Below are 16,982 nucleotides of genomic sequence, written 5' to 3' on the forward strand. Positions count from 1 at the left end.
TCTGGTGAAGCTCGACAGCCCGGTCACCTACACCAAGTACATCATGCCCATCTGTCTGCCCGCCGCCTCCGTCACCGTCCTCAATGGCATGAAGTGCTGGGTCACCGGCTGGGGGGATGTAGCTAATTATGGTAAGTGATGCTTGGACCTTCACCCCTGCATAGCTCACCATGTTACATCCCCAACATTGATTCCATCATACATGGCCTCCCATAGGTTCATTATGGACACAGCTATAGGAGGGCAAAGGCAGCTTTCGCACATGGGCATTGATGCCGCATAACAGGTAGAATAAGCACCACATGATGAATGTTTGAAGTTGCAACCTCTGGATCAAGAAAATGAAAATCCCCTGTGGTCGTGGATCCACTTCTACAGCAAGTTGTATCTTCTTAGCCCAAATTGCACTTGCACTTTCTTCATGTCAGCCATTCATGCAGATAAATGGCAGGAGTCATATGGATTGATTGCAAAACTCTAGTTATATTGTGCTACAAAAAGGCACAATTCATCCAAAGCTTTCATTCAGGAGCCACCGACTTCCCAGATGTCACCACTATGGACATTCACAGCTGCGTTAGAGGCTGCTGCATCATTCTGTGATTTACCGACTCTTCTCTGATCATTAGAGAATTTACGTTATCCGGAAACTCTGCAGAATGTGAAGGTGCCGCTGATAGATCATGAGAAGTGTGACGAAATGTATCACATAGGTTCAGGAGTGAGCAGCTCTTACACCATTGTGGACAACACCATGATATGGGCTGGATACACGGACGGAGGGAAAGACTCTTGTCAGGTGAGAAGGCGCCATGTTCTGAGAAAGAAGCTTTAATATGTTAAAAAATTGGTCCAACTGTGGCCATAAATGGTGAAAATAAATGCTTCCAATCAGAAAAGGATATAATATAATCAATAATTGTTATTTAAGTGTAAGTTAACATGACATGAAGAAATTTCATTTCCATTATTCTTTGTGAACAGAACTAGAACAATATCTACTTTACTAGCTCCTACTATAACATTCCTATATACAAAAGAACTACTATTGGTTAAATCCTAGCTCTGCAGACTTTGATTAGTACACTTGGCTAGCCCTGCATACAACCAGGATAGCTGTTTTCCTTAGCCAGACAGCTCAGGGAACTTGACCAGACTGGATGTGTCTTGGAGCTGAATAGAGACAGGATCCCTTTCTGAGAAGAAGGCTGCACAGGCCGAGTGCGGAGAACCACAGGTATCAGTGGCTACTATGGACAATAGATGTATGTGTGACCAATAGAGTTGAGCGATACCGTCCGATACTTCAAAGTATCGGATCGGAATGGATCGGCCGATCTTTAAAAAAAGTATCGGTATCGCCGATTCCGATACCGGAAGTCCCATTCAAGTCTATGGGACTTCCGGTATCGGAATAAGAAAAACCCTGTTTTTGCCTTGTACAGCCTCTCTGGGGTCTGTACGGGCCTTTCGGGGGGCTGTGCCGGCCTGCCAGGGGGTCTGTGCAGGCTCCGGTGGTCTGTGCCGGCCTGCCGGGGGGCTGTGCCGGCCTGCCGGTGGTCTGTGCAGGCTCCGGTGGGCTGTGCCGGCCTGCCGGGGGGCTGTGCAGGCTCCGGGGGGCTGTGCCGGCCTGCCGGGGGGCTGTGCCGGCCTGCCGGTGGTCTGTGCAGGCTCCGGGGGGCTGTGCCGGCCTGCCGGGGGGCTGTGCCGGCCTGCCGGTGGTCTGTGCAGGCTTCGGGGGTCTGTGCAGGCATCGTCCGATGGGACTACAAGTCCCATCGGGCGATGCCTGCTACCATGACAGTGATTGACACATTAGCCAATGATGGGACAGTAGTAGTCCCATCATCCGGCTAATGTGTTAAATGTTAAAAAAAAAAAAAATACTACATACATACTACATACATACTACATGCATGCTACATACATACTACATGCTACATACATACTACATGCTACATACATACTACATACTACATGCATGCTACATACATACTACATACATATGGGAAATTCCCACACAGCAATGGCATAAAGTGAGACTAGGGACTTTTTTTTTTTAAGTGGCGGAGGAATACAGTGCGGAAGGATACCTACCTTCCGTCATTGGATTCCTGCAGCCCGTAGAGAACGGCAGCATCATCTGATGCTGCAGTTCTCTACCCAAGATCATCGTGGGACACACTCGTGGACTGCTTCGGATCGTGGGTGAGTATTTTTGTGGTTTGTTATGTTAATATTTATTCCGGAAAAGACAATGGCTTCGGGGAACAATGTGACAAGTATTGGTAAGTATGTTACTCTATGTTATATGTACTGTATGTCTATGTATGTATTGTATGAATGTATTGTATGTATGTAGTATATATGTGGTATGTATGTAGCATGTAGTATGTATGTAGCATGCATGTAGTATATATGTAGTATGTATGTAGCATGCATGTAGTATATATGTAGTATGTATGTAGCATGTAGCATGTATGTAGTATGTATGTAGTATGTATGTGGTATGTATGTAGCATGTACTATGTATGTAGCATGCACGTAGCATGCATGTAGTATGTATGTAGCATGCATGTAGTATGTATGTAGCATGCATGTAGTATGTATGTAGCATGCATGTAGCATGCAGTATGTATGTAGCATGCATGTAGTATATATGTAGTATGTATGTAGCATGCATGTAGTATATATGTAGTATGTATGTAGCATGTAGCATGTATGTAGTATGTATGTAGTATGTATGTGGTATGTATGTAGCATGTACTATGTATGTAGCATGCACGTAGCATGCATGTAGTATGTATGTAGCATGCATGTAGTATGTATGTAGCATGCATGTAGTATGTATGTAGTATGTATGTAGCATGTATGTAGTATGTATGTAGCATGCATGTAGTATATATGTAGTATGTATGTAGCATGTATGTAGTATGTATGTAGTATGTATGTGGTATGTATGTAGCATGTACTATGTATGTAGCATGCATGTAGCATGCATGTAGTATGTATGTAGCATGCATGTAGTATGTATGTAGCATGCATGTAGTATGTATGTACTATGTATGTAGCATGTAGCATGTATGTAGTATGTATGTAGCATGCATGTAGTATATATGTAGTATGTATGTAGCATGTAGTATGTATGTAGCATGTATGTAGTATGTATGTAGTATGTATGTAGCATGTAGTATATATGTAGTATGTATGTAGCATGCATGTAGTATGTATGTATGTAGTATGTATGTAGCATGCATGTAGTATGTATGTAGTATGTATGTAGCATGCAGTATGTATGTAGCATGTATGTAGCATGTATGTAGCATGTAGTATGTATGTAGCATGCATGTAGTATGTATGTATGTAGTATGTATGTAGCATGCATGTAGTATGTATGTAGTATGTATGTAGTATGTATGTAGTATGTATGTAGCATGCAGTATGTATGTAGCATGTATGTAGCATGTATGTAGTATATATGTAGTATGTATGTAGCATGTAGTATGTATGTAGCATGCATGTAGTATATATGTAGTATGTATGTAGCATGTAGTATGTATGTAGTTTTTTTTTTTTTTAACATTTAACACATTAGCCGGATGATGGGACTACTACTGTCCCATCATTGGCTAATGTGTCAATCACTGTCATGGTAGCAGGCATCGCCAGATGGGACTTGTAGTCCCATCGGACGATGCTTGCACAGACCCCCGGACATCAGCACAGCCCCCCGGCAGGCCGGCACAGCCCCCCGGCAGGCCGGTACAGACCCCCACAGGGTGCACAGACCACCGGCAGGCCGGCACAGCCCCCCGGCAGGCCGGTACAGACCCCCACAGGGTGCACAGACCACCGGCAGGCCAGCACAGCCCCCCGGCAGGCCGGTACCGACCCCGGGCAGTCCACACAGCCCCCCGGCAGGCCGGCAGAGACCCCCGGAAGGCCCGAAATGACGGTGCATCATGATGCGCACACACCGCGCATCATGATGACGTCAGGCCGTCAATCAACTTTGAACTTCCGATTCCGATGCCGAATTCCGATATTGAAAAAATATCGGAAGTCGGTATCGGAATTCCGATACAGCAAGTATCGGCCGATACCCGATACTTGCGGTATCGGAATGCTCAACACTAGTGACCAAGCTGGGACTAGCTCAGTCATGTGTAAATGGTCAGGGTCTGTTCTGTATAATTAGCGCCAGAACAAGGCTAGGGATTTAAGTGTAGGAATTTGTTTAGGTGCTGCGCAATAAATTTATATAATTTATACAATGTGATTTTCTGGATTTTATTTTTTATATTCTATCCCTTAATGTTAAAATTAACCTATCCTTAAAATTATAGACTGTTCATGTCTTTGTCAGAGGGCAAACTCACAAAATCATCAAGGAATCAAATACGTATTCACTTCACTGTATATATATATATATATATATATATATATATATATATACAGTGGGCACAGAAAGTATTCAGACCCCTTTAAATTTTTCACTCTGTTTCATTGCAGCCATTTGGTAAATTCAAAAAAGTTCATTTTTTTCTCATTAATGTGCACTCTGCACCCCATCTTGATTGAAGAAAAACGGAAATGTAGAAATGTTTGCAAATTTATTATAAAATAACTAAAATCTCACATGGTCATAAGTATTCAGCCCCTTCGCTCAGTATTAAGTAGACACACCTTTTGAGCTAGTACAGCCATGAGCCTTCTTGGGAATGATGCCACAAGTTTTTCATCCCTGGATTTGGGGATCCTCTGCCATTCTTCCTTGCAGATCCTTTCCATGTTCCGTCAGGTTGGATGGTGAACGTTGGTGGACAGCCATTTTCAGGATTCTCCAGAGATGCTCCATTGGGTTTAGGTCAGGGCTGTGGCTGGGCCAGTCAAGAATGGTCACAGAGTTGTTCTGAAGCCACTCCTTTGTTATTTTAGCTGTGTGCTTAGGGTCATTGTCTTGTTGGAAGGTGAACCTTCAGCCAAGTTTGAGGTCCAGAGCACTCTGGAAGAGGTTTTCACCCAGGATATCTCTGTACTTGGCCACATTCAGGTTTCCTTCTATTGTAACCAGTCGTCCTCACCCTGTAGCTGAAAAACACCCCCATAGCATGATGCTGCCACCACCATGTTTCACTGTTGGGATTGTAATGGGGAGGTGATGAGCAGTGCTTGGTTTTCTCCACACATACCGCTTAGAATTATCACCAAAAAGTTCTATCTTCATCTCATCAGACCAGAGAATCTTATTTCTCATAGTCTGGGAGTCCTTCATGTGTTTTTTAGCAAACTCTATGCGGGCTTTCATATGTCTGGCACTGAGGAGAGGCTTCCGTCGGACCACTCTGCCATAAAGGCCCGACTGGTGGAGTGCTGCAGTGATAGTTGACTTTGTGGAACTTTCTCCCATCTCCCTACTACATCTGTGGAGCTCAGCCACAGTGATCTTGGGGTTCTTCTTTACCTCTCTCACCAAGGCTCTTCTCCCACGATTGCTCAGTTTGGCTGGATGGCCAGGTCTAGGAAGACTTCTGGTGGTCCCAAACTTCTTCCATTTAAGGATTATGGAGGCCACTGTGCTCTCTGTAGAAATTCTTTTGTAACCTTGGCCAGATCTGTGCCTTGCCACAATTCTGTCTCTGAGCTCCTTGGCTAGTTCCTTTGACCTCATGATTCTCATTTGGTCTGACATGCACTGTGAGCTGTGAGGTCTTATATAGACAGGTGTGTGCCTTTACAAATCAAGTCCTATCAGTTTAATTACACACAGCTGGACTCCAATGAAGGAGTAGACCCATCTCAGGGAGGATCACAAGGAAATGGACAGCATATGACTTAAATATGAGTGTCTGAGCAAAGGGTCTGAATACTTATGACCATGTGATATTTCAGTTTTTAATTTTTATTAAATTTGCAAAAATTTCTACGTTTCTGTTTTTTTCAGTCAAGATGGGGTGCAGAGTGTACATTAATGAGAAAAAAATGAACTTTTTTGAATTTACGAAATGGCTGCAATGAAACAAAGAGTGAAAATTTTAAAGGGGTCTGAATACTTTCCATGCCCACTGTATATACATATGCAGTATATATATTATAAATAAGTGCATGTTGTATATATTCTTTGACAAAAAAACAACAAGGTAGAAATGTTGGAAAAATCTTTGACCATTTTCTAACAAAATAAATCTATTTGAGCATCATGTAAGTCTTGCACCCACGTTCTTGTGTTGCGTTTGCCAATTAATATTTGCGCAATTGCCCTTTCCCCTGCTTAAACTCATCTACTGAGGGCTTTCCTTCATCCCTGCATTATTTTGTTTTGTGCAGATCACAGAACTCATTGTACGCTGTTGTCTTTCAGGGAGACTCCGGAGGACCTCTTGTGTGTAAGGTCAATAGTGTCTGGTACCAGCCTGGCGTTGTAAGCTGGGGAGATGGATGTGCTTTACCCAACCGCCCCGGGGTCTACACCCTGGTAACCGCCTACCAGTCCTGGATCCAGTCATATATCCCAGATCTGAACTTAAAAGCTGTGACCGAATGCCAAAAATGCAGTGGAAACATGAACGCATCATGTTATCTGCTGGTACTCCTCATCATTACGGCCTCAGTGCTCCGATATCTGTAGATTACAATGTACCGGACCAGTGAGGTGTCTCTGGGCTGTAGACCCTCCATTCTGTGCTGCAGCCACTGATTTTTACTTTTTGATATTGATATTGTTTTCTGAAATGGTAATAATAAAATGTGCATTTCTCTTTGTCATAAACTTATATAATCTAATATGTGGTCCTATCCAAGCTATTCTCTGTTGGTGGTGAGCATCATAAACTTTTTAATAAGGACAAGCACAAAAGAAAATAAACCAAAAGCTAAATAGACAAGAGAGATGGCACCAAGCCCACTGAGACATGGACGAGAGAGAGGACACCAAGCCCTCTGAGACATAGACAAGAGAGAGAACACCAAGCCCACTGAGACATGGACGAGAGAGAGGACACCAAGCCCTCTGAGACATAGACAAGAGAGAGAACACCAAGCCCTCTGAGACATAGACAAGAGAGAGGTCACCAAGCCCTCTGAGACATAGACAAGAGAGAGGGCGCCAAGCCAACTGAGACATACACAAGAGAGAGGTCACCAAGCCCACTGAGACATGGACAAGACACACCGCACCAAACCCACTAAGATATAGACAAGAGAGAGGGGACCAAGCCCACTGAGATAAAGACGAGAGAGGACACCAAGCCAACTGAGACATAGACAAGAGAGAGGACACCAAGCCCTCTGAGACAGACAAGAGAGAGGGCGCCAAGCCAACTGAGACATACACAAGAGAGAGGTCACCAAGCCCACTGAGACATGGACAAGACACACCGCACCAAACCCACTAAGATATAGACAAGAGAGAGGGGACCAAGCCCACTGAGATATAGACAAGAGAGAGGACACCAAGCCTACTGAGATATAGCCAAGAGAGAGGGCACAAAGCCCACTGAGATATAGACAAGAAAGAGGACATCAAGCCCACTGAGATGTAGACAAGAAAGACGACATCAAGCCCACTGAGATATAGACAAGAGAGAGGACACCAAGCCCACTGAGATATAGACAAGAGAGAGGACACCAAGCCCACTGAAATATAGACAAGAGAGAGGACACCAAGCCTACTGAGATATAGCCAAGAGAGAGGGCACAAAGCCCACTGAGACATAGACAAGAGAGAGGGCGCCAAGCCAACTGAGACATACACAAGAGAGAGGTCACCAAGCCCACTGAGACATGGAGAAGACACACCGCACCAAACCCACTAAGATATAGACAAGAGAGAGGGGACCAAGCCCACTGAGATATAGACAAGAGAGAGGACACCAAGCCTACTGAGATATAGCCAAGAGAGAGGGCACAAAGCCCACTGAGATATAGACAAGAAAGAGGACATCAAGCCCACTGAGATGTAGACAAGAAAGACGACATCAAGCCCACTGAGATATAGACAAGAGAGAGGACACCAAGCCCACTGAGATATAGACAAGAGAGAGGACACCAAGCCCACTGAGATATAGACAAGAGAGAGGACACCAAGCCCACTGAGATATAGCCAAGAGAGAGGGCACAAAGCCCACTGAAACATAGACAAGAGAGAGGGCACCAAGTCCACATAACATACTGAAGAGAAGGGAAACTAAGCCCACAACAATATGTAGAATAAAAGAGTGCACAAAGTACACAATGGCACAGAGAACAAAAGTGGCCATAGCCCATCATGACTAAATAAAAAGAGAGGAACACCAACCACAAATTATCCTGTATAACACATGTAGTGCTCAGCTCCCCCGTAGGTTCTCAGATCACCAACAGGCCTTCATATGGTGGTACATATCTCAGCCATTACAACACATTGTAGTCTGATATAAAATGTTCCCAATAAATGGCGACAGTGACATTTTGCATCCAGGTACCGGAGGGGAGTAGCTCATCGCATTTGTGACTTTTAGCGCATGTGCCGGGAAAGATTCCAACATACCTTAACACTAAACATGTCCATCGGCTTACATTACCTGTTATGTTCCAAGAGCCATAACATTTTTATTTTTCTGGACCTCTAGCCATATGGGACATGGATTTTTTCCTGGACGAGAAATAGTTGTGATAAAAAATACGTAAAAGTTCAAAATGTGAGAACCTGATGAACAAAATGTTATTCTGGCATTGTTTTTTATTTGGTTTTTAAGGCATTCATTATGTGATAGAAATGACCAGGTCATAAGATTCTGTCTTGATGGATCGAACTTTTACAGGCACAATGATTCTAGGTTTATTTTATTTTATTATTATGTCTCTTTGCAAAAATGGCAAAAGGAAGTTATGTAAATGTTTGTTTGTTTTTTTCATAAATTTTTAAATATCTTTATATTTTTAAAACTTTACTTTCCACCTTATTTGTTTAGTATTTTTAGGAGTCTTGAACCTGTGATTGCTTCATCTCTCATACTATGTTCTGCCATCTTCAGTGTTGCGGGTTACAGTGAAGTTGTGGTGAGCTTCACAGGAGGATCAAGATGGCAGCGTCAGAGGTTTTCAGGAGGCCACCGACTCCCTTGACAACTCATTGATTCCCGTGATAGCATCGAAGACGCCATACATGTAATTAAATGCAACTGTCAGAAACTGAGTGCAGCATTTAAGTCAATAGCAGTGGATAGAGCAAACTTTTGTACTAGCTAAATGCTGGATGTGTAACATATGTCTGGTATGGTGCAGGCTCAGTGCCTGAGCATGCTCTATACACCTGCCTCAACCACATAGCATAAATTTACGTATTGTATTTGTTTTAGGGTTTACATGGGAGCCTGCGTATGACTCACAGGCCTATCCTGGATGAATATGTTTCTGTACAGAAAATGGGAAGGAACAAACTGTCCCGTTGGTCTCTGTTCACACCATGTTATGAAGCCTCCATCAGCGTTATATATTAGTACTCCATACATATACCACTGACTGAAGCATGTACATGTATATAAGTGGGGTTGCGACTCCTCTATAAGCGGCTCACTGGCCCCAGGCAGGCCACAGCGCCCCAAACCATAGGTGAAAACAAACCTGTAAGTGTCTTCTTCTGGTGACTGCTCCCCAGGTGATCATCTACCTCTGGATGATGCAAATCTTTGGAAACATAGCTGGCAAGACGATAAAAGAGACTATCTTTCCTGTAGAAATCAGAAAACAGAGACTGCAGAGAGAAGCAGCCATGGCTCTTGGTATCACAGCTTCTGTTCGGAACAGAGGTAAAGACTTGACCTCCGCATGTGGCGGCACGTTACTTAACGAAAGCCAGTTGGCTTCTCAGTGCCACACGTCTGTCCTGTCTTGCTAGCCAGTATCTTTTCATGTCATCTTCCTAGACCCAGCCAACACTTGGCTCCCAGTCCCACCTCATTGTCCCAGGGTGCTCCTTCCGACACAGAAGCCCCGAGTCTTCCTTACAAAGAAAGAAGCAATGTGTTACCAGTTTTGGCTCTTGTCCCAGACCAGACCTTGCTTCCTTCTCACTCTGAAACAATCACTAATGTGTTTCTCTGGTAATCCAGCAAGCATCTCTTAGGTCATCACCCAAAACCTTTTAAGGTCAACTCAGGCATCCATATGTTCTTGAGTATTTAGAAAACATAGTTCTCAGCTTTCATTTGTTTGTAAAGAATTTTTCTCCTCCTAGCATGTTCAGCTCCACTCAGGTGTCTAATTATCTCCTCTGCTATTCCTTTTATATTCTTCTACTACCCGTGCTATTTTCAATCTCAGTCCAGCTCATCTAGGTGTCACCCACATTTTATCATTCTGCAATCCATATTTCCAACGTCTTTCAACTATTCTCCGTTCTATGAACACTTCAGCCCCTGCCATCAAGGTAATGTGACTCTGCAAGCAAGTTACCAGTATGCCAATATAGTTCCACTATTTATGTGCGAACCTCATCTCTGCAAACAAGTTTGCCAATACTTCACTGCTATTCACCCCTTTCCTGATAAAAGATCTATTTTGCTTACATCTCCGTTATTAACCTTACACCTGCTACATGTTCATTATTGCCTAAATATCTATAGTTTCTATGGGAATCTACAAAGCTGCCTCTGCTTAATCTGGTGCTTCCTTCTCCACTTGTCTGTGTAACATCCTGCAAATCCTGCTGTCCTGGTCCTCACTGAACCATGTGCCATCAAGACCTTCATGACCCACTCTACTGCATCATCACCTTTCTCAATGCTGCTCATCCATACATATGGCTAAGAGGATCTACCTTACCAGGGAGCCCGGAAAACAATTGGACTTTCAAGTGGCAGAATTTGCCACATATACTGTCCGGCACTAGAGATCTTGATTGTTTCGGCTGTAGACATGGTGGCTAGCTGTCTTGAACTAAGTGTTCTCCCATGTTGCAATACAGTGTAATAGTCATCTTGAACATTTAGGCATCCACCTTCACTTTACAATCCTTAAACCTTCCTCTTCTCAGTAGCAACTCTACAAGCTATATTAGGTCTCAGCATGGTCACACGGGAAGGCGAATACTGCAGATTGTTATGAAAACATGAGGTCTCTTGGGGACCAGAGGCCTCACCTCTCACCTGACGGGAGTTGGCACATTTTCAATGGAAAAAACAATAGAAAACACCAGGTCAAATCCCTGTTCATAACCACAACTTTGGTGCAATTTCTTGAAAGCCATGATGTTTTGCCCCAATAATGTAATTAATGTAGTTTTAAGAATGAGAGTCTAAGCTTTAAAATAAAATCTATAGTAGATTGTAATGTTAGCCCTGTTCCGGGCTGAGATACCACTGCTAGAAATCAGAAGTAAGGAGAGACACACGTGAGACCATTAGTGGCCAGGAGGAAGCATCTTACATGTTCTTGACTACTGATGTCCAACTCAACATACGAGGTGCGACATTGGCAGGGAATGGTTTAAAGGGAACCTATCAGCTCGTTTTTAGATGTTGCGGTGATGGTGTGACTATGTAGGTGTTTGACCCCACTAAAAGTAAGACATTGTAGTAAATCTCCAATATGACAATCATGAGAGATCTAGTGGAGAAGCCATAAGCTAATTAGGTTGGAAGTGCAATAGGAGCGTGTCAATGAACGTTGAAGAAATAGTCCCAGTGCAATGACACGCCCCAGTGCACTTATTTGCATATGGCTTCTCCGGTAGATCTGTTAAATCAGATCTCTACAAACAAACTGTATCATTATAATGGGGGACATGGCCCTAAACAGCCATTCCTGTGCTCCTCTATGTGAACACATGCAGGCAGGTTCCCTTTAAGTCCCCTATCCAGAATGGTTATCAATCATTAATAATCTGTAGGTGGGGACGGAGACTTTGCTTCATATTCACGTTTCTGATTTCGTGTTTTAGTTATTCATTTACCTGCTGAAAATAAGGTATGAAAAGTTTGAGTTGTGAAATCTTACCTGCAAATTATACAACTGAGACAAAAAAGAGAAAAAAAAATGTTTCTATCACCAAAATGTTTTTTGTACTTAAGAACTAATAATCCGAAGATCCATCGTAGGCTAAGGCTAAAACATTGTCACCTACTGGGGGGAGGGGATTTGTCATAGGAGAAATTTTGAAGTCTGGCAAATACGACCCCGGATTGAGAAGCAGCGAAAATCTGACATCAGATAAGAACAGGACAACATTCCTCTCCAAAATTACAGCACTTGTCTCCTTACTTCCCTGACATTTACAGACTGATGTAAGAAGAAGAGGGGACGCTGCACACTTCCCGGGAACAATGTTGGACACATCTCAAGCACAATGGTTGACACAGCCAGAGTACAATGGTGGACCAAGCCTAGACACAATGTAGGACACAGCCCTGGCACAATGGTGGACACAACCAGAGCACAATGGAGGACATGACCAGAGCACAATGGTGGACATGACCAGAGCACAATGGTGTACATGACCAGAGCACAATGGAGGACATGACTAGGGCACAATGGTGGACACAGCCAGGGCGCAATGACAGACACAGCCTGGGAAAAATGGTAGACACAGCTCAAGCACAATGGCGGAAACAGCCCACACGAAGATGGACACGGCCCCACACAATGGTGGATACTGCCCAACATGATGTTGGACACTGCCCTGGCACAATGTTGGACACCGCCTGGGCACAAGGGTGGACATGACCAGAGCACAATGGAGCAAACGACTAGGGCACAATGGTGGACCCAGCCTGTGTACAATGTTGGAAACAGCCAAAGCGCAATGGTGGTCACAGCTCGGGCACAATGGTGGACACAGCTCAGGCACAATAGTGGACATGGCCCAGACTCAAAGGTGAACACTGCCCCGGCACAGTGGGGGATACTGCCCAGGCACAATGGTAGACACAGCCTGAGCACAATGGCAGACACGGCCAAGGAATGAAGTTGGACGCGGCCTGGGCATGGAGGTGGACATGGCCTGGGCAAAGGTGGATGCTGCCCAGGCACAATGGTTTACACAGCCCGGGCACAATGACGGACACAGCCTGGGCAAAATGGTAGACACAGCTCAAGCACAATGGCGGAAACAGCCCAAACACGAAGATGGACACTGCCCCAACACAATGGTGGACACAGCCAGGGCACAATGGTGGACACAGCTTGGACACAATGGCAGACACGACCCGGGCATAATGGTGTACACAGCCCAGGCATAATGATGGACATGACCAGAGCACAATGGAGGACACCACCAGGGCACAATGGTGGATAGAGCCCGGGTACAATGGTGAGCACAGCCTAGGCACAATGGGGGACACAGCCCAAGGCACGAAGGTGGACGCTGCATGGGCACAATGGTGGGCACAGCCCGGACACCATGGTGGACATTGCCAGGGTACAATGGTATCTAGATAAGTTTTGCCCCTCACTCCTGTGCTGAATTCCTTGTTACACCTTTACCACAACTCCATGAGAGAGCAAACCTCTGAAGGCTGATATCAGCCATTAATGATCCATCAAGCAAAGGTGATGGGTGCGGACGGGACTTTGCTTCATACTCAATGCATGTGCATAGTCACTAGGAAATTAACATAAAAAATTGTATTGTAAATTGTACAAAGAGGCAATAAAAGAGAAAAAAGTCTCCAGATAGTTAAAAGTTTAAGAACTTTCCCTCCCACAACACATATATCTGTGGAGCTGCAAGGAAGCGAGAGAAGACAGCAAAGCGGAGAAATGCAAAGGAACCTGCTCCATGTGCTGACAGTCCTACATGTGGGTAAGAGGCAATATGAGCGTTACATAGGACTGCAGGTGACATCTACTACATTATCTGTACTCAGAGAGTTATCACTGTTATCTCTGATGTTACATGGGACTGCAGGTGACATCTATAACATTATCTGTACTCAGAGTTATCATTGTGTTATCTGTGGTGTTACATAGGACTGCAGGTGACATCTACTACATTATCTGTACTCAGAGAGGTATCACTGTTATCTCTGATGTTACATGGGACTGCAGGTGACATCTATAACATTATCTGTACTCAGAGTTATCATTGTGTTATCTGTGGTGTTACATAGGACTGCAGGTGACATCTACTACATTATCTGTACTCAGAGAGTTATCACTGTGTTATATGTGGTGTTACATAGGACTGCAGGTGACATCTACTACATTATCTGTACTCAGAGAGTTATCACTGTGTTATCTGTGGTGTTACATAGGACTGCAGGTGACATCCAAAATATTACTTGTACTCAGAGAGTTATCACTGTTTTGTGGTGTTACATAGGACTGCAGGTGACATCTACTACATTATCTGTACTCAGAGAGTTATCACTGTGTTATCTGTAGTGTTACATAGGACTGCAGGTGACATCTGCTACATTATCTGTACTCAGAGAGTTATCACTGCGTTATCTGTAGTGTTACATAGGACTGCAGGTGACATCTACTACATTATGTGTACTCAGGGAGTTATCAGTGTGTTCTCTGTAGTGTTACATAGGACTGCAGGTGACATCTACTACATTATCTGTACTCAGGGAGCTATCACTGTTTTATTTGTGGTGTTACACAGGACTGCAGGTGACATTTACTACATTATCTACACTCAGAGAGCTCTCACTGTGTTATCTGTGGTGTTACATAGGACTGCAGGTGACCTCACTACATTATCTGTACTCAGAGAGTTATCATTGTGTTATCTGTGGTGTTACATAGGACTGCAGGTGACCTCACTACATTATCTGTACTCAGAGAGTTATCACTGTGTAATATGTGATGTTACATAGGACTGCAGGTGACATCTACTACATTATCTGTACTCAGGGAGTTATCACTGTTTTATTTGTGGTGTTACACAGGACTGCAGGTGACATCTGCTACATTATCTGTACTCAGAGAGTTATCACTGTGTTATCTGTGGTGTTACATAGGACTGCAGGTGACATCTACTACATTATGTGTACTCAGGGAGTTATCAGTGTGCTCTATGTAGTGTTACATAGGACTGCAGGTGACATCTACTACATTATCTGTACTCAGGGAGTTATCACTGTTTTATTTGTGGTGTTACACAGGACTGCAGGTGACATCTACTACATTATCTACACTCAGAGAGCTCTCACTGTGTTATCTGTGGTGTTACATAGGACTGCAGGTGACCTCACTACATTATCTGTACTCAGAGAGTTATCATTGTGTTATATGTGGTGTTACATAGGACTGCAGGTGACCTCACTACATTATCTGTACTCAGAGAGTTATCACTGTGTAATATGTGATGTTACATAGGACTGCAGGTGACATCTACTACATTATCTGTACTCAGGGAGTTATCACTGTTTTATTTGTGGTGTTACACAGGACTGCAGGTGACATCTACTACATTATCTGTACTCAGAGAGTTATCACTGTGTTATCTGTGGTGTTACATAGGACTGCAGGTGACATCTACTACATTATCTGTACTCAGAGCGTTATCACTGTGTTATTTGTGGTGTTACATAGGACTGCAGGTGACCTCACTACATTATCTGTACTCAGAGAGTTATCACTGTGTTATCTGTGGTATTACATAGGACTGCAGGTGACATCTACTATATTATCTGTACTCAGAGAGTTATCACTGTGTTATCTGTGGTATTACATAGGACTGCAGGTGACATCTACTACATTATCTGTATTCAGAGAGTTATCACTGTGTTATCTGTTGGGTTACATAGGACTGCAGGTGACCTCACTACGTTATAAGATAGTAAAAAACCCAAATATTTCTTGGCATCCCTGTCATTGTACCATCCCATACAGTGCAGACAACTCTTCATATTATGAGGATTGACACAAGATGTGAATAAAAATAGCGAAAATATTTTCTGTTTTGCGTTTCTTGCTATAAAAGTTAATACAAATGGAAAGCTTTCACCACGCTGCTCTTTGGATAACTACTTAGCATTTTTCGTTCAGTCCTTTTTAGGAAGGTGGTGGGGTAAAAAGACAAAAAAATATAAAAAAAAAAACTTTTTTTTTTAAAGAAATCATTAGTCTGTGCAAATAAGAAACTTTGTAAGATATCTTACTAGAACAAAAAAAAAGCATTTCTCCCTCCTGGTCTCATCGTTCTTTCTCAAAATTCTTGATTCATGAGTAAAATTTGTCTTTAGTGAATGCAGTTTCCCATTACTGAGATGTAGAGAACAGTTATTTCTCATAAACTTCTCTGCCGGGACCCTAACATGACAGTAATGACCTTCTCTGCCGGGACCCTAACCTGACAGCAATGACCTTCTCTGCCGGGACCCTAACCTGACAGCAATGACCTTCTCTGCCGGGACCCTAACCTGACAGTAATGACCTTCTCTGCCGGGACCCTAACCTGACAGTAATGACCTTCTCTGCCGGGACCCTAACCTGACAGCAATGACCTTCTCTGCCGGGACCCTAACCTGACAGTAATGACCTTCTCTGCCGGGACCCTAACATGACAGTAATGACCTTCTCTGCCGGGACCCTAACATGACAGTAATGACCTTCTCTGCCGGGACCCTAACATGACAGTAATGACCTTCTCTGCCGGGACCCTAACATGACAGCAATGACCTTCTCTGCCGGGACCCTAACATGACAGCAATGACCTTCTCTGCCGGGACCCTAACCTGACAGCAATGACCTTCTCTGCCGGGACCCTAACCTGACAGTAATGACCTTCTCTGCCGGGACCCTAACCTGACAGCAATGACCTTCTCTGCCGGGACCCTAACCTGACAGCAATGACCTTCTCTGCCGGGACCCTAACCTGACAGCAATGACCTTCTCTGCCGGGACCCTAACCTGACAGCAATGACCTTCTCTGCCGGGACCCTAACCTGACAGTAATGACCTTCTCTGCCGGGACCCTAACCTGACAGCAATGACCTTCTCTGCCGGGACCCTAACCTGACAGCAATGACCTTCTCTGCCGGGACCCTAACCTG

The 16,982-nt window shown here is 44.0% G+C and overlaps 1 pseudogene; it reads left to right on the top strand.

Annotated features, from left to right (window-relative positions):
* Window positions 1-16,982, top strand: part of LOC141050645 (transmembrane protease serine 9-like) — a 59,413-nt pseudogene that overhangs the window by 13,373 nt on the left and 29,058 nt on the right.

Source organism: Dendrobates tinctorius, unplaced genomic scaffold (genome assembly GCF_039654945.1).
Source record: "Dendrobates tinctorius isolate UK_male_01 unplaced genomic scaffold, ASM3965494v1 ptg000152l, whole genome shotgun sequence".
In the NCBI taxonomy this organism is placed as follows: domain Eukaryota; kingdom Metazoa; phylum Chordata; class Amphibia; order Anura; family Dendrobatidae; genus Dendrobates; species Dendrobates tinctorius.